The following is a 24,968-nucleotide window of genomic DNA, read 5'->3' as shown; positions in this document are numbered from 1 at the left end:
AAACTAAGTAAACTATAAATTATTTGAGATCTGTAATTAGATCTCAGAGAAGTTTGTTTCTTCTGTAGTACCTAGCGTAGGACTTTGTACACAGTGAATGCTCATATCTCTCTGTTGAATAACCCACATAACCTAGGTTGTTTCAAAAGCATTTCATGACTATAAGGAAATAAATTGTACACATAATCTTTTTTCCTCATGTGCATGTAAATTTTGCATTTCAAAATACTGGGCTGCCTTCACTTCCAATGGGAGTTTTGCACACAGTCTATAAATCTTGCTGTTAAGACATTTTCCTTCATTATCCTAAATTTATCTTAATTTCAATCCAATTAAAAACTGTTTACTGGAGTTTTCTCCCATATAATTGAGCACAGTATAGTTGATTTTTTAACTGTAAACATACATCTGTGAATAATTCCTAAATGCCACAGCATATAGGAGATCCTGCAGCATAATGGAAGTAATTTATTTCCAAATTGCTCCCATTTCTCTTATGGCTCACTTGCAAAGCTTTATTAAAATCAAGTCCAGCAGGTATGACAAGAGGCTGACCTTGTTTCCTAAGCATTATGCACACTACCCACACAAAAGACTCCTAAGACTTTTGCATAGCCCATAAATCCATACATCCTCAAGTCTATGTCCCTAGTTAGTTCTTAAAGCATAGTGCAGTGGCAATAGTGCATCATATTTTAAAGCATGGAATTCAAAATAAGATCTCAGGGGTTTGCACTTCATCTCTACCACTCTCCAGTGGTGTCACTTTAAGCAAGTTATTGAACCGTACTGTCTCAGTTATCTCATCTATGAAGCAGAACAACAGTGTCCACTTCACAGGGTTATTATGAGGATTAAATAATTTGGTGCAAGCAAAGACCATGATAAATGCTTATTACTGGTTGTTATTTTATAATCAGTGCTATGGTCATTTTTAATTCCAACCAACCCCTATAGTAGCCAATTTCCAGGTAATCGATGGAGTTGCCACACAGACAGTAAAGATCAAACAACATCTAATGCCAGATGATCACAAGCAACCATATCATGGTCTGGTTATTCTGGTCATATTAGTAGTCAAATGTCATTGATCAGCAGAGTTGGTTCCATTTTTCAGCAGATAACCTTTTATATTTTATTTTATTTTTTAAATTAAATCTTTATTGTTAAAAGTATTACATATATCCCCTTTCCCCCCTTATTGACCCCCTCTAGTCCTCCCCTGTCTCCTGCCCCAGGCCTTCACCACCCTGTTGTCTGTGTCCATGGGTTATGTACAAATGCACGCAGGTTCTTTCGTTGATCTCTTCTCACCCACCCACTCACCCCTGCCTTCCCGCTGAGATTCCACAGTCTGTTCCATGCTTCTATATCTCTGGATCTATTTTGTTCATCAGTTTGTTTTGTTCATTAGTTTCCACAGATGAGTGAGATCATGTGATACTTGAATTTCTTTGACTGGCTTATTTCGCTTAGCATAATGCTCTCCAGGTCCCTCCATGCTGCCCCAACAGGGTAAGAGATCCTTCTTTTTTACTTGCTGGATAGTATTCCATGGTGTAAATGTACCACAACGTTTTCCCCCCACTCATCTACTGATGGGCAGACAACTATTTAATAGTCCCTAAACCAGCTAATTGTGTTACTCTGTTTCTCACAGAGCTGCATTTTCTATCACACAATTTGAGCAATGTGTCAATTTGTTTGGATTCATTAAATTGGTATTAAACATCCCCTTTGTGCAAGGCCTTGTGGCAAGATGTGTGGAAGGATACAAAGATGAATATGTAATGGCTATAAATGCCTTTCTATGTGCCAGGCACTGAGCTAGGTGATGAAGATATAAAAGAGAGTGACATACATAAGAGTTTCTTTCCTTGGGAAGTTTCTAGCTTGGATGGGAAAAAAAGAAAATAAACTGCAGTTATAAAGTTTGCATGTTGTGCTAGGGTAGAACAAAATGCTATGTGAGATAAAAATAAGATGAGAAGGAGGTCAAGGATGGTGTCCTGGTGGAAGCGGCATCTAAGTTGAGAACAAAAGCATGAGTAGAAATTAGCCACCTGAAGAGGTAGGGAAAATACCCGGGAACAGCATAAGCAAAGGCTCAGCGGCAAGGACGGACCCAACAGGCTTCACTGGAGAAACTAACAGGATTAAATATCTCTGGAGTATATAGTGCAAGAGTTAGGTGGGAGAGATGAATTGAACCTTGTGAGCCAAGGTAAGGGGTTGGTATTTTAACCCAAAGGCAATGGGAAGATACTATGGGTTTTAAGCAGGGGATTGAGATGATCAGATAAACAGGTATTTTTAGAAAAATCAGTCGACTGCAGAGTAAGCAATGAATGGACAAAAGGAGTCAGGCAGAGGGCAAGCCTTGAGTTGTCAGAAAAAAACAATTTGATTGTTGTGATGATAAAAGCAAGAACCTGGAGGTGGCCTGCACTCAGTGAAGGCAGTAGAAATAGAAAGAAGTAAATGGTTTCGGGAGCTATGGAGAAGAGAGAATCGGCAAGAGTTAACGACTGATGAGATCTAGTGAGTGTGGAGGAAAGAATGAAAGATGAGTTTGAGCTGAGATAGAGGACACAAAGTAGAGAGCAACGCCTGTTCCCTGCTGTGTGGCTGAGGAGGGAGGACAGATGTGATCACTGACATCATAGAAATGCAAAGATCCAAGAGAAGCATGAGCGAATCATTCCTTAGGGACAAGGGGCTGGAAACATCTTCAAGGTCAGGAGGCATTTGGAGTTGAATGACGATAAGCAGGGGTTGGGAGTTTGGCAATGCTGAAAGGATATTTCCATTCTCCAGTGATGTCAGTCCTGTAGCTTGGATCCTTCTCAGTGGCCAGCGTCCTCGGGGCAGGCCAGGCTTTTAGGAAAAAGCACTGACAGTCAAAAGTCCAGAGCTGCCTCGATCTGTTCCTCGGGACCCGGAATCCCTGCCTGGAAATGTCTGTGGCTCCATGGAACATTTCTCAGCTTGTAGATATTCGAGGTCATGTGCAGGTCTCTGTCAGCTAGGGAATTGCTGCTCTGAAAGTGTACTTCGCAGAAGCCTTGCCAAAGTTGTCAGAAGCAAATCACTCTCCCTACCCCCTTAAAATTTCTTTTTAAAAAATGACAAAAGCCAAATTTCAATATAATTTTTCAAGACTTCACATACCAGATTTTGTCCCAGAGTGGATTTTGATGGAACATCAAACCTCAAAGAAATAAGCTTTGCTCTCCTCCTGGACCGTGAACGCCGACCCTCTGTACTGCCGCCCTGCTAACCTGAGCTCACAGTCAGAACTTGCAGCCACGCTGCGAGGGCTCCCAGCGAGAGCAGTTATCCGGCCTTTTAAATTGCCAGCCCAGCACATGTGGGATACATCTTTAACCACAAAATATGTTTTCTTTAAGGCCTTTCCTCAATTGTGAAAACTTAAATTTAATTAGGATTGAGGAAGCCTATAAATCAAACACAATAAAATATTAAATTATGCACCTTACTCCAAGTGGGGTACATATATTTTATCATCGAAAAGTGTGGGTCTGGGTATTCTGGAAATTCTGATGTCTTGGGCAGTCTGGGGGTTGGGGGAACAAAGCTGCATTAGTTTTCAATTTACGGAACATGATGTTAGTGATTACATTAACTTAATCTAATATTATTTCCCATATTTAAAGACAGAATGAGAACCTTGTGTTTAGATTGTTGTTGGCTTTAAAAGTATAAATGTGAATGCATATGTGTGAGTGTGTGTGTGTGTGTGTGTGTGTGTGTGTGTGTGCGCGCGCGCGGACATAAAGAAACAAGGGCCGGCTGGCGTTCCGTATAATAGGCCGAGTTATTAGTACAGCTGCACATTCTGTGTCTCGGGGGATTAGGAGCTCAGCCTGAAATCTCATTTAATTACAGAGCACTGACTACCATGGACCTCTTGCATCTGGACTCAGGAATAATAGCGAGCATTTTTCGTTGAATGGTTTGCCGTGTTCAGGATAGAAACACATGTAGTTCAATTCCTACCATTTGGTTAAGAACAAAAAGCAAAAGTTCGCAGATGGTTAGCTCAGCCTATTACATAATTTTACTAAACTTCCTGGACTCTCTTCTCCTTTACAGACTTAAAAAAAAAATGCAATCCTCTTCTCTTTTAGATGTGGAGGTCAAAGGGCACAAAATTACTCAGTTCATCTGTAAATGAACGTAACAATCATACCCACCTCACAGGTTATCACAGGGATGACACCAGGTAATGGAAGTGAAAGGACAACACAAAGTAGCAAATGCTGCTGAACGCTGGCTAAGCAGTATTATGACTCTTTAATTCATTTATTCTTTCAATGAAAACTTGAGCACCTACTAGGTGCCAACCACCGTTCCAGAGGAGGGATACAGAGTGGTGAATAAGAAAGGCATGGTTTCAGCTCTAAGGCAGTTTACATTCTAATGAGGGAGACAGATGACAAGATGCTAGAGGGTAAAATGTGCTGTGAGAAATACGAAGCAGGATAAAGAGATAGATAGTGGCTGGGGGTTCCTTTAGAAAAGAAAGACCCATTGAAAAAGCAACATTTCAGATGGAGGCTGAATGAATTGAATGACAAGAAGCCAGCCAGTGGAAGAACATCCCAGAAAAAGAGAAAAGCAAGTGCAGTGGCCTCAGCTGCAGTGGGCCTGTTTGAGGACAGAGAAGACCATAGTGGCAGGAGGGGAAGGGAGGGGAGTGGTAGGTACAAGGCGAGTCTTGATAGAAAGGCGGTGGCCCAGCAAGTAGGACCAGCCTTGTTAGCCTTGCTGGAGTTTGGACTTTATCACAGGAACTATGGGAAGACATTGGAGGATTTTAAGCAGGTAAGAGAGATATTCCTGAGTTGCATTAAAAAAGAAAGTAATTTTTGGCTGTTATGTGGAAACTGGATAAGAAGTAGGATGGGGAAGTGGCTAGAGTTATAATAAGGGCATCAATTAAGAGGCTAGTACAATAGTTGAGGCCTCAGGGAGAGAAAACAACAAAACAAAACAGATATCCCCATGGAGATGTCAAGTAGGAAACTGTATATATGACCTGGAGCTCAGAGAAGGGATTCCTGATCTGTAATGCCAACCTTTAGTCTCTATCCATCTCTCCTAGATAAGACTCATATCAAACCGCCTACTTGAAATCTCTAATTGGATATTCCACCAGCTCCACATACTCCATATGTTCAAATCCTACTATTTTCTTCCTCTCCTAAGCCTGACCCCAACAGATTTAACATTTTTGTCCTCCAATTAGATTTGATATTTTTCTTTACTGGGTCTTGTGTAATTCTTGTGACATTTATCCAAGATATTTTAGAATTGTTTCTATTGGGAATGATATATTTCCCATTTCTACCTCTAGGTGCTTACTGCTGGCATAGAATAAAGGCTACTTTTGTATACTTATCAAATATTTCGGTACCTTAATAAATTTAGTAGCCTTTTACTGTAGTGTTCTGGATTTTCTAAATATAAGTGCAAAGAATTGTCAAAAAGCTAGTTTATTTTCCTTTTCTAATGTTTATGCTTATTATTTAATGTTCTTGTCTTGTGCCTTTGCTAATCTTGCTACTGAAAGTGTAGAATCAACAGCATTGGCATCTTCTAGGAGCTTATTAAAGTTGCAGCATCTCAGCCCCATCCCCAATATACTGAATCAGAAGCTGTACTAGTATTTTTAAAAGATCCCTAGGTGACTCATGTAAAGTTTGAGCAACACTACTATAGAATATTCCAGACGTTCTTTAATAATAATGATATTTTCTGGCTGTGTGCTATCATCATTAACTGGTTCCTGATTTTAATTGAAATAGTCTGTGTATTTCACAAAAACAATTTTCTTCTTTTGCTCTCTTGGGATTTTTTGTTTGTTTGTTTGTTTTAAAATGACTGCTTAATGTTATCCAATTCCTTTATATATGATAACACAGTCTTTCTACTTTAATTTGCTTAATTTTTTAATCTTCACCCGAGGATATGTTTGGGTTTGGTTTTTTTACTGATTTTAGAGAAGAATGGAGAGAGAGAGAGAGAGAAAGAGAGAGAGAGATCAATGAGAGAAAGAAACATCGATTGGTTGCTTCCCTTATGCACTCTGACCAGGGATGGAACCGCAACCTAGGTATGTGCCCTGACCGGAAATTGACCCACCACCTTTCTGACGTACAGGGACAATCCTCCAACCAACTGAGCCACCGACCAAGCTAACTTGATTAATTTAATTCATTACATCAATAATTGGTTTAATGTATTATACTAACAAAGTAAATGTATCTTTTTCTAGGTTACTGGATTTTATTTCCTAGTATCGTATTTTATTTTTTTCTTTTATATCCAAAAGCAATTGTCCTTTGGTTTTCTTTATTGATTTGGGGTATTAAATTAAAGGTGGTTTGAGAAAATAATTTGGGGATTATTTTCATCACCTTTGTCTGTAGACTGGAACAGGCAAACTTAGTTTGCACATTAGAATTACCTGGATAGTTTTAGGGAAATATTAATGTTTAGACCTGGCTCCTAGAGATTCTGATTTGGAGACTCACCAGAAAACAGATCTTCTTTTAAATTAATTTTTTAAAAAGCTCCATAAGTAAGTCTAATGAATTTCTAGGATTAAGAAGTGCTGGTCTAGAATCCTTTAAATAATTCACAAGAATAAATACAATTTAACCATTATCTTATCAATGGGCACTATTTAGTCACCTTCTGGATTTCTTCTCTGGTAATTGTTCCATTCAAGTTTCCCATTTCTTTTTGAATGTATTTTTTTAATAAACTTATACCTTGCTCTTTATGAGGTTAAGGACATTTCCTTCTATTCCCATTTTGCTGAGAGTTTTTATCATGAATGGATGTTCGATTTTGTCAAATGCTTTTTCTGAGTATATTGAGATGATGATGCAGTTTTTCTTCTTTCATCTGTTAATATGGTGAATTACATTGATTGATTGTGAAAGGTTGAACCAGCCTCCCTCGTTCCTAAGATAAATCCCACTTGATTGTGACATAGTATCCTTTTTATATATTGCTGGGTTCTATTTGTTAACATTTTGTTCAGAGGGGGAAAAAGACACTCAGGAAATACTCTTACTGGTTATTCTTCACTTTCCTCCCCATATGTCTGCTATTTACTTTTTAGAGTCTTAGGATAGTTGCTTCATTGCTTTTTGTAGTCTATCCAGATTTTCTTTTGGAATCAGTGGAAGAGAGAAGCTGTGGTAGGCTCACTCCATCTTGACTAGCCTGATAAGTCTATCATTTGTGTGTGTGTGTTTTTTTCATACACAGCACACCCAATCTATTAGTCTTCATTTAAATGAAGCATTCAGTCTATTTACATAAAGCTCATAGTTTAGATTTTGTTTCATTTTGCTCTACATATACTAGTACTTCTTTGTCTTTGTTTTATTTCTATTGTTTAATTCCCCTCCCTCCCCTCCCCCCGCCTCATCTCCTGTTATTTGGGAATGCTACTGTAATTTTCCAACTCATTCACTTTTTATTTCTAGAGTCACAATCTTGTATGTGCCCCTGGGGTGGCCACATTGCAATCAGTTCACAAGCCAAAGGATTTTAACTTTGTATGGAGCTGGAGACAATAGGGCAGACTGGACAAGCTCGCCATTCAGAGATCTTTGTGTCACATTCCACTCTCCCTTCCTCTGAAGGGCTTGGAGACCTAGGGGACATGAAGAACACTGGTAGTCATTGTAGACACATGGAACTTGGTTTCTCTCCACATGCAGTCCTTGTCTGGTTGCATCAAAAGAATGTAGGATTGAGGAAGGACCTGAATGTTAGAAGGTACTTTCCAGGTGGGAGCATGGGAGCAGAGCCCCACATCCATGTAACTGTATGTTCTATCAGCTTCAGCTTGCTCTCTGAGGTGTATCTGCATCCTCACCAATGCAGCATGACCACACTCCAGTTCCACCATGGGTGCCTCTAAGTCACATGGGTATACCACTTCTTAGTACTACTTCTGAGCATATCATGCTGCCCAGGGGATGGATTCAATTTATGTATTGCATGATGATATTCTACCTATAGGGTTTCTTATTTCTCTTATGTGGTTATATCTTGTTTCCCCATTAGGATCATAAACAGGGACACCTGCCGTCACCATACACAGAGTGCTCTGTAGCAACACTGAATCCTTCATACTTGCCTATGCTCACAAGTAGATGGCATTTTCCATTGATGTCTATTTCTTCATTTTAATTATTCACTACAGTGTGGCCTTTTAAACTTTCGCCAGCCAACAATGCTAATATCACATGACAGCCCGTTGGTGGGATTAGTCTGCCTCAGTCCCGTTGGAGAGCTACAAGAGACAGGGCATGTGGTCAATTTCACATATTTTGATAGATGATATCCCGTTACTGAGAATTACAGCAAAAAAATAAAAACATTGTCCAGTAGATAAATATAGATTTTTTTTCCTCATTCCTTATACCTCTCCATTTTCAAGACCACTTTCCATTTATTTAGTTCTTGTTTCTGTGGAACCAGGAAAGACATATTTCCCTCGAGGTAGTCTGTTTGGAATGAATTACTCAAAGGGCAACCCAGCAATGTGTGGGCTTCCATAGGTAACATGGCCATCCATCACTTTAAGGAAACACAGTACAAATAGATAAAGCAGTTAGCAGTTAATTACACCCATTGAAGAACGATTTTTCACTTTCCAGGGAAGAATGACTGCAAGCTCCCATGTTGCCTTGAACATGAATTCCAGCTTTTACATTTTTATTTGCAACAACTTTTTTTTTGTAACAGAGGCCTACCCATAACAAGAATTCCTCCGATACCAGTGTTGGGAGGTGGGCCACATGGACTTCTGACCTGGCCGCAGAGGTATGCGTAGCAAGGCCTTTTGGAAATGCCAGCCCTGCACTGTAAAACTTAGGTGAGCAGCAAATTGAAACACCAAACCAGCAGATGAGCATTGGCTGTCACTGCAATGAGGAGGAGCCTGAGGGAGGGTCACCCAGCCCTGGCCACTAAGCCAGTGGGACTGCATCTACATTGAAAAGGGTGACATCTGACCCTCTACAGCTGTGTGCATCAGGTTGTGGGCTGGAGGCTCAGTGTGCAGCTGGGCCTGCTCACTTGTTCTCCCCGATCCTATCAGGCTCAACTCCTTTCCCCATTACAACTCCTCTGCTCCCCTTTCTCGCCTCAGCCTCAATTTCCCCCGACTCACAAATAGAAAGGAGCTTAAAGGTGTTCTAATCCTCTCCAATTTGTTTGCTTTCGTTGGTTGTTTTTTTTAATCAAGGAATCCTTTTCTCAAATGAAGGCTCATCCAGAAACCCAAGATGTAAAACAGAACCCCCTGTGTGTGCTCTGGTCACGGAGGGAAGCCAGGCCAGCTGCCCCGCTGCTGCCCCCAACCTGCTCCTCTGAGTTAAGACTTCAAGACAGAAATGCAAGGCTCTCCATGCAAAAGTGAAGAAACTGGAGGTTAGACGCAGTGTTTCTCAGTGGGGGCATTGCTGGCATTTGGGGGCCAGAGGCAGCCTTTAATGTGGATGATTGGCCTCTGCATGGTAGTCACATGGCTTCCCCTGTGTTGTCTTCCTAGACTTGTGTTGACTAAAATCAGCTACTGAGAGAGTGGGCTGGTTCCACGGAGGCTGAGAATCACGTGGAGTGAGGAGCCCAGGAGTTCCTCAGAGAGCAGGGACAGTCTGAACCCAGGAGTGAGGAGCCCAGGAGTTCCTCAGAGAGCAGGGACAGTCTGAACCCAGGTTTCCTCATCCCAGCAAGTGGACTTGCCTGCCAGCCACCGTTTTTCCCCACCCTCTCTGCCTTTGAGCTGTGCCCTAGCAGTCGGTCCCCTGTTACTGAAACTCAGCTTCTTCTAGTCTGTGAGACTGCCTTATTGTACCACTGCCATGGCTGCTTCTAATATGGAAGCCAGGCAGGCCCTTCCATCTAAGGTTGGAGGTTGGTGTAGACAAAGAAAAGACGTCTCCAGCACTTTCTCAATTTATAGTGACCACAGTTTAACTCCTGGCCCCATGACCAATGCAGCTTGTCAGGGAGATGTGATTTTCAGAACACTAGCCGCCCCCCCCCCCCAAAAAATGATTTTGGATCATTTATATTCTACATAAATCATTTGATTCTGGATCACCTATATTCTATATAAACTTGATTCTAGTAGATCATTTCTTGGCTGCTGTCTTCAGCAAACTCCAAGGGCTGTAGAGCCAAAGAGACCTGGGTTTGATTCCTGCCTCCTCCATTCTTCAGCTGTGTGACTGTCTAAAGGACACATGGCTGTCCTGAGCCTCAGTTTCTTCATTTATAAACTGGAGAGAAGGAGAAACTTCCCTGACCAGATCCTTGGATGGAGTCAATGCAAGAATGTATGTAGAGTAGTCAGCAATACAAGTTGCCTATTAAATAGCTTCTGCGACATTTAAGATTGTCACCAGCACCATTTCTGCACCTTGGTATGATATGTTGGAATACAGTAAATTCCCCTCAGGTGAATTTGATAAAACTGTCACTTGGACGTGGCAGAGGACCCTAATGCCAGGTTCCCTGCTCAGGGTTTCCTCTTGGCTTTCCAGCTGGCCCAGTCCCGCCAGCCATTTTGGAAGGCTGGACTCCCCTCTTCCTTCTGTAGACATCCCTGTAGTCATCGGGAGATCTCATTTTCCACTGATAGAGAGATCGGCACATTTCCAGACCTTTTAAAATGGGTTTTTACTAGCAGTCTATCAAGTCTCCAGAGGCAACTATCATGTCTGAGACAGCTAGGATCTTTTTTTACTGACAGTTTGAGCTGTGTGGTTGAAATCATTTTTGACAAGAAAAAAACAGGCTCAAGTTTTATGAAATCACGGACTGTCCACAGTGACCAATTTTCAAGCTTCAAAATCCTCACTAGAGCTTAATTATGCCACACACACACACACACACACACACACACACACGCGCGCGCGCGCGCGCACACACACACACACACACAGCCCACACACACAATTTCCATGGAGGTTTGATGTAAATTTTTGTCTTTTGCACTCAGTACTCAAAAGCAGGCAAACGATTTAAAAAATCACAGCTATTAAGTCCAACTAAACCAAACACATTGTTCTGAGATATTTGCCAAAAGTTCCAGGGGACAATTCGCTTTGCTGAATCACTCCGTTTTTTCAAAGTTATATTTGTGTAGAGCATTTGGTCGATGCCTGTTTAAAATCTATCCATATGGTTAGTGTTTTCGATGAAATATACAGATGTTAAGTGTATATGTGAAAAAGTATACTTTCTTAAAAATCATTTAAGACCCAATAAATCCTAGCAAATTCACTATTACCTTCCATGTTGGGATTCTTTCCATAGATCAGACTCAGCAAGCAGCTCTCCATAACAGAAGGCTTTGGTGTGTTTCTGAGGAAATTCCACCCAAGGAAAGGCTGGCACAGAGTCTCTTGCTACATTTCCTGGCTCTTTTGATTCTCAGTGAAACAATAATTATTCAATTAATCTTGTCAACAAGTGGAGGCTGGTTTCATTTCAGTTGTTTACTAATTATATTGGGTAGATCTTTAGATCCTTGAAAAAGTTGTCCAATTGCAACAAACTACTAATGAAGCAAGACTTGGTTAATTAGGGAATAAGAGCAATTAGCTTGTCAGCAGTTAATTCCAACAGTCCTGAGAGAGATCCTACATGCAGGGATACGTATCACAGGAGCCACTGACCTCTAAAACTTCCTCCTTTCCTGTCACTGCTGTTCAATGGAAAGTCACTTATTTTGTCAGGCTAATGACAGAGGTAATGGAGTAGCCTATGGCTCCGGCTCACTACTCTTGTTTTTCTCTTGCTATTTTTAGAAAGTTTAAAAATAGATGAATGGGTCTATTTTGGACATCATTAAAAGAGGAAACCCAAGGTGGGACTTTCGAATCCACTGAGCGCCGGCTGACCACCCCCAAAGCTATCTGGAGCTCATTAGTCGCCACAAAGCTTGCTCTGCCAAAGAAAAGTTGGTTGTGAACTTTTTAAGTTAAAAGACTTTTACAAGCCAAACCAAGTTTTGTTTGAGAATTTGATTTACTGGGGTAAAGAAAGATGATTCTGAACGATATTCTCTTGTTTCCATGTTTACTGAAAGAAACTGGAATTAGATCATTCATTGCAGCCTTTTTTTTATGGGGGGAGGGTGAGCGAGGCTGGGTTGGGGTTTATAATAGAGCTTAGAAAATATTTTAGGACAACTTGACAAGCTTGACTATCACAGAGTAACAACTTAAGCGGTGATAATATGCTTGTTCTAATATTGACCTCCTATTTTCAATGTAAGTTCTGTGTAGACATTCCCTCCACATCTACCCTGTGGCCGAATCAGACTGAAAGTGAGACATTGCACTGAACGAATTTGCTGTTTTCTGTCTCCCATTCCGACAAAAGGTTGGCACCAGAAAGAGCAAGCCCTGCCTCTGGAAGACTAGTCAAGGCACGGTCTGTCTTCCCCATGCCATGTTTCAGAGCTTAATTTTCTTTCACTTTTCTCCTTGAGAGCATTGTGAAAACTCTCCTAAGCTTAAGCTATGACACCACCTCAAAGAATATAAAAGGAACATGAATGTGGAAATGCAAATGAAAGCCACTAATCCCATTGCATCATGTACTTTTGCTGAAGTTATTAGAGGTACCAGGGTTGACCTTGTAGGAATTCAAGGGGCCCAATAAATAACATCTCTCTACCTGACCCCGGGCCCCCAAGTTCTGAACTAAATAAGAAATAAGACTAAGAATAAGGTGGTTAATAGTCCATAGCCCCTTTATTTTAGACTGATGGAGCTCAGTTCAGATTTTATTACATTTTACTCAAGAACATGCTTAGAGAGAGGAAAGGAGGGAGGAAGGGAGGAAGAAGGGAGGCAGACACAGAGAGAGAAACATTGATCGGTTGCCTTCCATATATATCCCAACCAGGGATCAAACCTGCAACCTTTTGGTGTACAGGACAATGCTTAACCAACAGACCCACTCCAGCCAGGCTTGCCTCAGTATTTTAAAGAAATCAACAAAGTGTAACACTGTTTTAAACATCATCTTAGAGAATGTTGTTGTTATCAAAATATAGCTTCTATCACAGACAAGCAGGCTTCCGAATAGGACTAGAACCCTGAATTAGGAAGACTTACCCACCCAGTGTCTGGACCAGCAGAACCACATCATGTGGGAAAACTACCCATGTGGACCAACAGAAGATGTGCTCCTGCCGGCGACTGCGTGCTGGAGAGGAAAGAGCTGGCTTTACATGTCCAGCTTCTCTTGCCAAACCCAGTAATCAGATTAAGTCACTCCCCCTCCAAGAAAGCTGTGAAGATGGGACAAGAATGCAAGTGTGTTTCCCACATTGAAGTCCCTCCAGCGGAGAAGGGGTGACCTACTCCTTCTAACAGATGTTACAGACATAGGTTTTCCATATCATTACATTTTGCTGATTCCTTAAGAAATTAAGAGTACAGTAAAATTTGAATTAAATCTCATCAATTTAAACAATAGGTATTTAGCACCTTTTGCATTGTAAATAAACAAATAATCTGTAAAACACATTAAGAGTGTCCGTAGAATTTGGAGGGACTATTTTGATTCCTTAAGAGAATATACTAATTTTGAGACATTTCAAAGTACTCTCTCGAATTTAAAAAAAAGGACCATATTAATTATAAAATGTTATTTGTTGAAGTAGCTCATATGAGCATGAGTATCTTGTTTTTACCAGAACAGTAGAAATACTGAACAACAGCCAGTTATTTTCATTTTCTTCTTAATATGCCCATATGCCACCTACATGCTCTCCTTTCAGCTTAATGATAAGTAAAGAAAGACTGAAGGAAAAGGAACTGTCAGTTTCCCTATCCTCCCCTTCTCTCTTTGACATCATTTTCACCATAACTGACTGACTACACAAGGGAGTAATACCAGTAAAGAACATATGGTAGGGTTCCCTGGTTGTTGGTGTTTCTTGGAACATTATTACTTTCCTCCTATGTTTGTAACAAGTTCTGGTTTGAACAGGAAGTGTGGTCTTTTGGGACTGTTAGAGTGCCCCTCCTCCATCTCTACTCCTGTCTTAGATGTAACATACTTGCTCTGTCTTTGCTTTGAATTTTGCTGAACTCCCATGCATCGTGGGTTCACCAGAATTTCATGCTCATGGGACATTGCAAATGCTATCTGCAAATGAGGCAGCTGGAAAGAGTGGGAGTTAGTCATACCTCCTCTGCCCAAATGCATGCTCTGTTGTCCCATCAGACTTCATGTACGAAACACAAGTTCAAAGATAAAATTACTAAGAATTTCCAAACAGAGAGGGTAGAGAAATAAACCAAGTGTGGGGCACTTTTGAGCACAGGTCATGTGCCTATAAAACCAGCCCTGGTTAGAGGGTTGTAGCTAAGGGAATTTAGGCCACAGTTTGGCAATAGCAAAGACTGAATTCCAGGATATTGGACCGAAAGAGAAGAACAGGTGGTGGACCAACCCTTATTCTTGTTCTAGATAATTGCTCTCACTTTTGCCAGGAGGTGAGTGTATCAACCAAAAATGGGCCCTGAACCAATAGAACACCAGGCTGCAAGCTGTTGCTGGCAAGAGTATCAGGGGTGACTTGCCCTCAATTAATACAATGTAATTCTTAAGTTGTTTTTCAGAGTTTTATGGACCCAATTTAGCCTTTGTGCTAAATTGTGTTCCACTAAACACAAAAGTATGTGAGTTTTTTTTGCTGCATTTTTGTGGGCATCTGGCAACAAACAGTCTGGTTAAATAAAAGTTTATTATAAATTTTCAACTGATTTAGTTAAATTGGCATAAATATGTAGGTTTGGTAAATTAAACGGCTTTGGAAGTCCTTTAAGCCCATTGCATTTGTAACCACTTTAGAGTTTACAAAGGGTTTTTACCTACGGAATCCCTGTTTAACCCTCTTAATAACCCTGGGAAGTAGGATAGGCGGATATTATAGTCCCTATATAAGGGCATATGTACAGGCCTCTGAATTGGATTGCATGAACTTAATCCTTTCATGGTCTCAGTTGATTTGAAAAGTGAAAGCACTTAATGCAAGGGAAATCCAACCATAAGCTAGACAATGAATAGCCTAGTGTGGCGGGACTCTAAGAATGAACTGGGCTGATGAGATGTATCTCTCAGCAGAGGTAAGGTTATCTGTTCAATACAGATCTCTTTATACAGCTCATACTGAGTCTCAACATTAATGAAAAAGATCTATTGAGACATGTTCTCAGATTGTCCCTTTCTTGGTCTTCTCCGTTTTAGCAAAATGTACTTCCATCCACTTATTTGCTCAGCCAACATCCTTGAGTCTTCCTTTTCCCTCCCTCCAATCCGCCAGCTCTGCCGGCTCTATCAGTAGCTTCAGCCTCTGCTTATTCTTTTTAAAAATTAATTTCAAAGAGGAAGGAAGAGGGAGAGAGAGATAGAAACATCAATGATGAGAGAGAATCATTCATCAGCTGCCTCCTGCATGCCCCACACTGAGGATTGAGCCCATAACCTGGGCATATGCCTAGACAAGGAATCAAACCGTGATCTCCTGGTTCATTGGTCAAAACTCAGCCACTAAACCACACTGGTTGGGCCAGTCTCTCTGCTTGTTTTCATTGCTACTGCCCACCCTCTAGTCCAAGCTACAACCATTTCTTGCCTAACTTTGCAAAAGCCATAAAACTGGTCTTCCTGCTTCCATTCTTGCCTCATTGTAATTCATTTTCCATACAATAGCCATTGTAAGCTTTATAAAATGTAAATCAAACCATGTCATTTATATACTTAAAATTTTTCAAAGAATTTTTAGTTGAAGACGTCATTGCCCTGACTTCCAAGGCTCTGTATGATCTAGAATTTGCATCCCTCTCCAACCTGACTATACTCATCCCTTTAGCCACCGTAGCCCTCTGTTAGTGACTGGAGCTGATAATGCGCTGTCTTCCACAGGGTCTTTGCACTCGCTAGTCCCTCTGCCTGAAATGCTCTTCTGTCAACTCTTTGTAATTAGGTACTACTCTATATCCATTAAAGTGGATATACTAAATAATTATTATTATTATTATGATAATCCTATATAATAAAAAAAGGCTAACATGCAAATTGTCCCTATGGGCGGGAGTTACATGTGTGCTGACCACTGGAGGTGGCGCGGAACATGGCGGGTGTCGTCGACGCAGCCCTGGCAGCGGGCGGCAGTGGAGGCGCTGCTGGCCCTTACCCGTGCATGAATTTCATGCACTGGGCCTCTAGTCCTATATAATAAAGAGCTAATATGCTAATTAGGCCAGATGGTGGAATGACCTTCCAGAACGACCTTCCAGAACAACCAGTGGGTGGGGGGCAAGGCAGCCAGGGCCACCAGGCAGCCGGGGCTGTGAAGGCCTACTCTTACACAAATTCCATGCATCGGGCCTCTAGTCTATATATATAAAAGGCTAAGTGTCCATCCTTCCCTCCTACCTGGAGCTATGATGCGCAATGACCACCAGCAGGCAGATGCTCAATGCAAAAGTTGCCATGATGCGCACTGGCCATTTAAAAATAAATGGCACCATGGACCTGGCACTGACCAACCAACACTTGGCTTCCCCCAAGTGGGACACAGGCCCTGCTACCATCCTGGAGTGACACTCCACCAAATCACAGCCAATGCTGCCAAGACCCCATGGCGCAAAATGCAGCCCACAGCCCAGCCCAGCCCGAAACGGTAGTTGCAGGTACTGAGTAATGACATCATGTAACAATGCCCAGCTTCCTCTCCCTAGTGACTAGCCTTCTTGGAGTTTCTTCAGCCCAGGAACCTGACTTGCTTTATAGCCAGGTGCAAACATTTTACAGTTCAACCAAGTGTTTGCGAAGCATTTTCCCGTGCCTCATCTCATTTGATCCTCACAGAAGTCCTGGAGTAGGTAGACAGGAGACCTGGTAGAATCCTATTTTCTTTTCATTAGCAAGACAATGGATATTTAAGACGTTTAGAAACTTGACCCAACTGAAAGGAAGTAAGAAATGGTGGACCTTGAAAACGACTTCAGGTTTTCTCACTGTGCAGAATATAGTCAAACACTGCTGCAATTCAATATTTTACCCTTTGTTCTCCCTGCGTGATCTACAATAATAATCTGTTTCGTGTTGATATTTACTGCTGTGTTGCTGACAATTACTTGAAAGAGAAGTTGGGTGCTTCACTGGGCTGGAAAAAGTTTAGCTAAATCAGAAAGCAGGTCTAATTAAGCAAGTTATATATATAAAAGGCTAAATTGACTCGTGCATGTGCAATACATATAAAGCTCTCGCTGGTGCCAATTGCACGCGTGTGTTTCAATCTGTCATTGCCAATCGTGAATTTAGATGTCACTTCTATTACAGAGAAAGGACGAATAGCGATATTAAAATATTTCTTCTAATTAAATTTCCTTTCAAGTGCATGAATCCGTGCACTGGGACAATAATAATAATAATAATAATAATAATAATAATAATAATAAAACAGAAAATAGCAAGTGTTGATGAGGATATGGAGAAACTGAACTCTTGTTCTTTGCTGGTAGGAATATAAAATGGTTCAGTTGCTGTGGAAAACAACTGGTAATTCTTCATAAAGTTAACATAAATTACTAGATGATCCATTAATTCCATTCCTAAGTATATACCCCAAAGAACTAAAATGTACTCAAGCAAATATATGTACATGCATGTTCATAGAAGCACTATTCTCAAAAACCAAAAGATAGAAATAGCCCAAAGAGCCATCAGCTGACGAATGGATAAACAAATTGTGTTATATACAGACAATGGAATATTTTTGGCCATAAAAGTGAAATATTGATACAGACTGCAACATGGCTGAACCTAGAAAACATACTAAGGAAAAGATGCCAAACACAAAAGATTACATATTGTATGATCCCATGTATATGAAATATCCAGAACAGACAAATCCATAGAGACAGAAAGGAGATTGATGGTTGCCAGGGGCTGGCAGGAGAGGGAGTGAGAGCAGTTGTTTAATGGGTATGGGGTTTCCTTTGGATTGCCCAAGATGTTTTGGAACTAGATAAAGGTGGCAGTTGCACAATATTGTGAATGTTCTAAAAGCCACTCAGTTGTTAATTTTTAACTAGTTAATTTTATGCTATGTAAATTTCATTTCAAAAAATATGACTACAAACTGATTATTTCCATAAGGATAGTAGCATTACAGCCTTTCCCACTTAATCTCTCCTATTTTGTACTCCCAGGGCATATGTGTCCTCCATCAGAGCATGCTATTTCATGTGTTCTATTTTGTTTTATATGCACATCTACTACAGGGGTCAGTAAACTATGGCCCACAGGCCAAATTTAGGCCGTTGCTTTTGTGTGTGTGGCACACAGCTAAAAATGCTTTTTACACTTTAAAAGCCTTGAAAAAAATCAAAGCAAGGATAATATTTTGTAACACATGGAAATACTGTGAAATTCAAATATAAGTGTTTATTCATCAAGTTTTTTGTTAATCCTCAAGCGAGGATATTTTTCTATTGATTTTTAGAGAGAGTAGAAGGGAGGGGGAGAGACAGAGAGATAGAAACATTGATGTGAGAGAGATGCATCAATTGGTTGCCTCTCCCAACTGGGGCCACGGATTGAGCCTGCAACCAAGGTATGTGCCCTTGCCCGGAATGGAACCTGAAACCTTTCAGTCCACAAACTGATGCTCTAACCACTGAGCAACTGGCTAGGGCATATTCAAGTTTTATTAGAAAATGATCACTCTCATACATTTATGCATTGTCCACATATGACTGCTTCCTTTCTACCATAGTCGAGTTAAATAATTGCAACAGAGATTATGGTCCACAAAGCCAAAAGTATTTTTCATCTGCCCCTTTTCAGAAAATGTTGTTGACCCCCCCAATCTGCTAGATTATAAGCTTCTAAGGGAAAGGAATCTCTCAGGCCCACAGCCTGATGATTCATATATTCACGTTTTCGATAAATGTCTCTTACTTTAACACCATTGTAAACTTTTTAGTATTCAAATGTGTGCCATGGGATTCCTGCTCATACATGCTAATAAAATTGAAAGTACTAATTTCTTTATATTTCTACAAAGTTTGACACTTGCTTAGTTTGATATTTAGCATATGAAATCTATAAAAGATTTTTTAACAGAAACTCCATGCTGCAATAAGAATTTATTATACCCAAAAAGAGAAGTAATTTTGTAGTCTTTCAAAAATATAATAAAATAGGTGCTCATGTTGAAATCTTAAAAATTACCCTAATGTACCATTCAAACTTTAACTGTCAGTACATGGAGATATGTTAGTTTTCTAGCACAAAGATAAATTAAGGATTAAAAAGTTCTGCACCCTGACATTGCTTCTCTTAAGGATAAATTTACAACTGGTATAAAATTATTCTTTTAAAAACTTATATAGATAACATTTAATCCATTGAAACAAATAGATTAATATACTTGGTTTTACAAAATTAGATACCACCTATGTTCAGGAGAATATAGGTAAAGAAAGAAACACTAAATATTCCTAGAATTGATGGGGGAGTTGTATAGAGACTATATTTTTTCCTTGATTGTAGATGACAAATGAGCCAGAATCTTCATAAGATAAAATGGTACTTAAGCAGAAATCACTTAAGTTTTTAAGACATTTTATTAGCAAATTTCTTTCTCTGATTTTGAGTATCTTTCATTATTTATATCCCTCTGTTTTGTTCAGATTGTCTGGGTTGCATGGGACTCTCAGTATAATCCAGCAAGTATTTAATTCAGTGACATTGGTTCCATGTAAGGAGTAGCCTATTAGGGAGTCCAGAAACCCCAAGATGAAGCCAAGAGACCTTGAGCCTATCCTTTTACCTTTCATCATCTATGATGAAGGTGACACCATGCTTTCTGAGGGTCATACATAATAAGTTAAATTTATTTATAATAAGTTATATTTATTTTTGATATTTGAGATTGACAGGTTATTCAACAGGTTTAGGTGCATCACACTTTTTATAATACATAGATTTGAGCCATGTATTTCTTCTTTCTCAAATATTCTTTGTGTATCTACTAGTACAGTAGCTCTATAATAAGCAAATATGAAAGAGTTTTCAAAGGGTGAAAAAGCTATAAAATATAAGCTATTATTATTATTAAGTAAAATCACACAATGTTGGGCCTAGAAGGCTCTAGAGTTCACCTTCATGACATTTTTATTTCACAGATGAGGAAACTGGATGAGCTCCAAAAGATAAAATGCTCGAGATTTGAGCTTTCCCATTATTCCATGTTGCCCCATTTACTGCTAGAAATAGTATTCCAAATTTTTGCTGTTCTCGCAGTATTTGCCTACATTGGCTTCCTCAATTATAATTTTTTTTCAGGCCACATTTTATTTTCTCACACTCTTACATTTTTATTCCCATGGCTTGACTTCAACCTAGTTTCTGTGTCTGCAAAACATTGCAGTATCTGGTTGGGTTTATCAAACATTGGTATCTAAGTAGTGTATTTATATTTCATTCAAGCATAAGAAGGATATAGCTCATTAGAATTCAGGACTAATAACATAATATAAAGAAAAAAACAAAAATGAAATAAGGGAAAAAACTTTTGCCTTATCTGGACCATTTTGATGTCAGATTCTTCTTCAAAACTATGGTTTTATAAAGGGACATAAATTAATCTGTCAAATTATATCTTGTTAACCAAAAGAAAATCAGCAACAGTAATAAGAAACTTCTGGCAAGAGTCAATTCACTCAATCATCCAACAAACAGTTATAGAGCCCTATAAATAGCCAAGCATTGTAGAAGACCCTCACGAAAAGAAACAGATTGAGTTCCTTTCTTCCTAGGAGGGAATTTAACAAAAACAATAACTCACTTGTTGAGTTCTTACCAAGTACCATGTCCCACACTAAGTATCTTACATGAATTACCTTTTGATCTTTATGACAATACTAGAGGCCTGGTGCATGAAAATTCATGCACTGAAGGGGGTGTCCCTCCGCCCAGCCTGCCCCCTCTCACAGTCTGGGAGCCCTCAGGTCCGGGAGGTGACTCAGCAATCAGGGGAAGGCGAAGCCCCATCACACCTCTGCTGCTGCCACTGCTGGCAGCGCAAGCCTCGGCCGGCCCTGTTTACCTGAGCCTCGGTGGCCCTGGGCAGCTGGGCAGCCGCACATCCGAGGCTTGCCTGCACCTCAGGCCAGCCCATTAATTTCCTCTCTGTCCTCCTTTTTTTTTCCCACAGGAGACATCACCATCTGTCCTTCTAGAAAATATATCCCAGACAGTAGTAGATTTTCAGACCTAAATGAATGATGCAACCCAAAGAACCTACTGATTGAACATAAGAAACATCCCCACATCCAAGGTGCAGCTTAGTGGAGTGGAATGAAGCTCAACTGAAGACAGAAATGAAACAAATGCTCATCTGAAGGAGCCAGGGACTGGTGTACACAAGAGATGTTGGAGATGGGAGGTAAACACAGAGGCTCTACCACAAAGGGTTGAGACGAGAGGTGGTCTGGGCTCTGCTTAGTCATGTAATGGCTCATGCAGTTGGGGGAGGCCCAGGTCCAAGGAACACACTGAAGGAAGCGTGGGCAGAGGCACAAATGAAAGATTTGAGCCTGTCTCATGATGCCCCAGCTTAGAGCCTTCAAAGCGTGGCTTCCAAAACCACAACAGACCAACACTTTCCACAGAAATGGGGAGGAAGTTGTTAGAACAAACACTATCCCGAAACTTGCCCTAAATCTGAACCTAATCAAACCCCAATGTTTTCTTGAGGTTAGAAAAGGCCTGTCTTAGCATTTTAAAAACAATTATCTATTTGCCTTTTGTTTCCCATTTGTAGCCAGAAGTAAAAGTTCTAAAAAAAAAAAAAAAGAAAACAATTAAAAACTGGGTTTTATTTTATATTGATTTCTTACTATAGGTGTCGCCTAGCCAAAACCAGCAAATGCTGGAATGGCACAAGTTCGCTCTCCTGAGATATGTAGATCAAAGTCCTTTGGAACTGCCTTGGCTAAGCAACTGAATATTTCCATTCTTATCCAAACCAAGCTTCAATCCCTTGCAATTTACTCATATGTATCCACCTTCTCAAGTGTTCTGAGGCATTTCTTTCGGCATACACATTGGCCTTGAAAGGGTAACAAGCAATTTTGTGTTGGCAAAAGCTATATTTTCAAGTTTATACCTCCCAACCCTCATCTAACAAAGAGAACAAGAATTTCTGGCAACTTTGTTCACGCTCTATATATTCCATATAGAGGGAAAATATTGGAAAGGCAACATCAAGTACCCTCGTGCATAGATATTCACTATTTTGCAAAGAATTTTTCAATTTTACACTGCTAAATAGTCCTCCCTCTTAAGTGTAGAAATCACTTTGGCCAAGGAAAGCTTTAAGGCAGCTCATGCCATCCAATCAGCAAATTTTCTGGAAAACTGGTCTCATCCTTTCCTTAGGCCTTAGAGCAGTGGTTCCCAACCTTCCTAATGCCACGACCCTTTAATACAGTTCCTCATGTTGTGGTGACCCCCAACCATAAAATTATTTTTGTTGCTACTTCATAGCTGTAATTTTGCTACTGTTATGAATCGTAATGTAAATATCTGATATGCAGCATGTATTTTCATTGTTACAAATTGAACATAATGAAAGCATAGTGATTAATCACAAAAACAATATGTAATTATATATATGTTTTCTGATAGTCTTAGGCGACCCCTGTGAAAGGGTCATTAGACCCCCAAAGGGGTCGCAACCCATAGGCTGGTGACCCACAGGTTGAGAACTGCTGCCTTAGAGAGATAGCTATGTCCCTTGCAAGGGGGGTGGGGGTTCATAAAATTTGCCTCATCAGAAAATCTACATTTTTATTGGGTAACCCACAATTTATACTTATTGCCCTATTCGTCACCCTTATTCTAAATGACTTTGATCCATGAGTATATTACCTTTCAGGAAACTATTAAGAGTATAATGTATTAGATGCCACAATCTTACTCTTGTCTTCATAAAATAGTCAGTTTATCTACAGCACATTTTTGCCACAGTCACACTTAATCTAGATTTTCTTTTTTCCATGGGATACATCAGCAAGCTAGAGTTGCCTTACTAAAAAATCGACTCTCAGAGAACTTTCCACCTTTTCAATGGGATGAAAAAAAATTATGATGCTGTCCTACTCAAAGCTGCTGAGAAAACATCATAGTAACATCCATGCGTGCCTGTGACCAGTTTTAGCCTCAGCTCCCTTTGGGCTCTAGAGTATTTCTTCAAGGGTTTTATGCGGCCTTGGCAATGCCTGGCTGTGTATTTGAAGCTATGTTTATTAGCCCAATCTTTTTCTAATGCCAAATGAAATACAAGTTTATGATCAGATAGATGAACTTCTAAGGTCAGCATCCCTGTCTCAATTTCTGATGTTTCCAAAATATACAAGTGATTTTTCAGCTTTAGAAACCCCCACCTGCTTCTTCCTTTCATGTAACTGGCCTTTGTTCGCTTGTTTGGCACCACCCCTGGGGTGTTTTCAAATATATTTCAAACCCCCCAGCAGCCCCATTTCAGCTGATTGACTTCGGAGAACTCTAATGCCGGCCAGGCATTTTGCTGCAGCCCCATTTAGACTCAGCAGGAAGAGCAGATTTAAAAGGCAGATTACATTTTTAGCTTTTTAAAAACTGCTTTATTAGAGGGGCTAAAAGCCACAGTGGTGGTAAGCTGGATTCTTTTGAAATACAAGCAACTTCAAGACATCTCAGGAGCCGTTCCTCACCTGTGGCGCTCCTCCCTTTGGGTTTCAATGATGGCAGGGACCAACTGGCTCTGGGCATTTTCCTGAAGGGTCCTTGTGGCTCCAACAACAGAACCCATTAAAAAACACACACAAAGAGGTTTCATTTAAGGGTAGGAGACCTTTGAAAAGCTGCTCACCGAAGTTCCCACCCCTGGACTCTGGCAGGCCATATTGTGTGAAAGAGTTGGTTACATACTGGCCTCTATTAATTGTAAGGGTTGGCCAAGGGACAGTAGGTAGAGGACCATGGTGAGGATGTGAAAGGCCGCTTAGAGAGGAAGAGAGAATGCTTGCAGCCCTAAATCTTATGACCGGCAGATAGGAGTCTAAATGGATAGTTAGGTTAGATGATAGATAGGATGATAGATGATAGATAGATAGATAGATAGATAGATAGATAGATAGATAGATAATATGAGAGAAAGAGGAGAGAGAGAGAGAGAGAGAGAGAGAGAGAGAGAGAGAGAGAGAGAGATGTGAAGAGAGATAAATGGAGGCCACACGAGTGGCTTCTCCTTCACATTATCTTACAACATGTGTTACCTTCAGTGCCTTCCCTTCCACTTACTTGGGGTTCTGTTTGAACTATACCAGGAGCTTCTTGTAAGTGGCTGAGGGTCATTGAAAAGAAGCTGGGCATGATGAGGTTTTGAAAGAGTCCATACAGAAGGTTTTGTTTAGAGGTTTTGAGATGAGATGAACACTACTAGGTTTCAAGAATGTTCAAAGAGACAGTATACTAAGAAGCAGGCTGGATCCTATTTAAAGCAAGATACAGGCTTAAACTAGAGCTGTAACTAGTCAGAGAAGGCAAATAGGTGGAATCTGCCACCCACTCCCTCTGTGCCCAAAGAGAATCTCAGCATCTAATCATAACTCTGATGCCAAACCCAGACACAGCCTTAGCATCCTTCTCAGCAGGCTGCTGCAATCCTGGATTAGACAGGGGATATCCCTAAAGAAGTATATGGATCTGTTTAGAACTCAACACAAATTCCCATGGGTAGGGAAACAGGTGACAGAATTGAGTGGAACTGCAGGATGGGGACGAGCAGAATGTCAAGTGCATAACCCATCTGAACAGGGTGCTGG

General features: G+C 40.4%; 1 long non-coding RNA gene across 1 annotated transcript in view; it reads left to right on the top strand.

Moving 5' to 3' along the window:
- LOC132211494 (uncharacterized) overlaps positions 1 to 22,462 on the top strand; it is a 160,265-nt gene extending 137,803 nt beyond the window's left edge. Inside the window, exon 3 of the long non-coding RNA XR_009447458.1 lies at positions 21,314 to 22,462. This is a non-coding gene — a long non-coding RNA (uncharacterized LOC132211494). The remainder of the gene's footprint in view (positions 1 to 21,313) is intronic.
- The last annotated feature ends 2,506 nt before the right edge of the window (positions 22,463 to 24,968 follow it).

The sequence above is a fragment of the Myotis daubentonii genome, chromosome 10 (assembly GCF_963259705.1).
Source record: "Myotis daubentonii chromosome 10, mMyoDau2.1, whole genome shotgun sequence".
Taxonomy (NCBI): domain Eukaryota; kingdom Metazoa; phylum Chordata; class Mammalia; order Chiroptera; family Vespertilionidae; genus Myotis; species Myotis daubentonii.
Note: the sequence above shows the minus strand (reverse complement) of the source record. Positions and strands in the feature narration are given on the sequence as shown.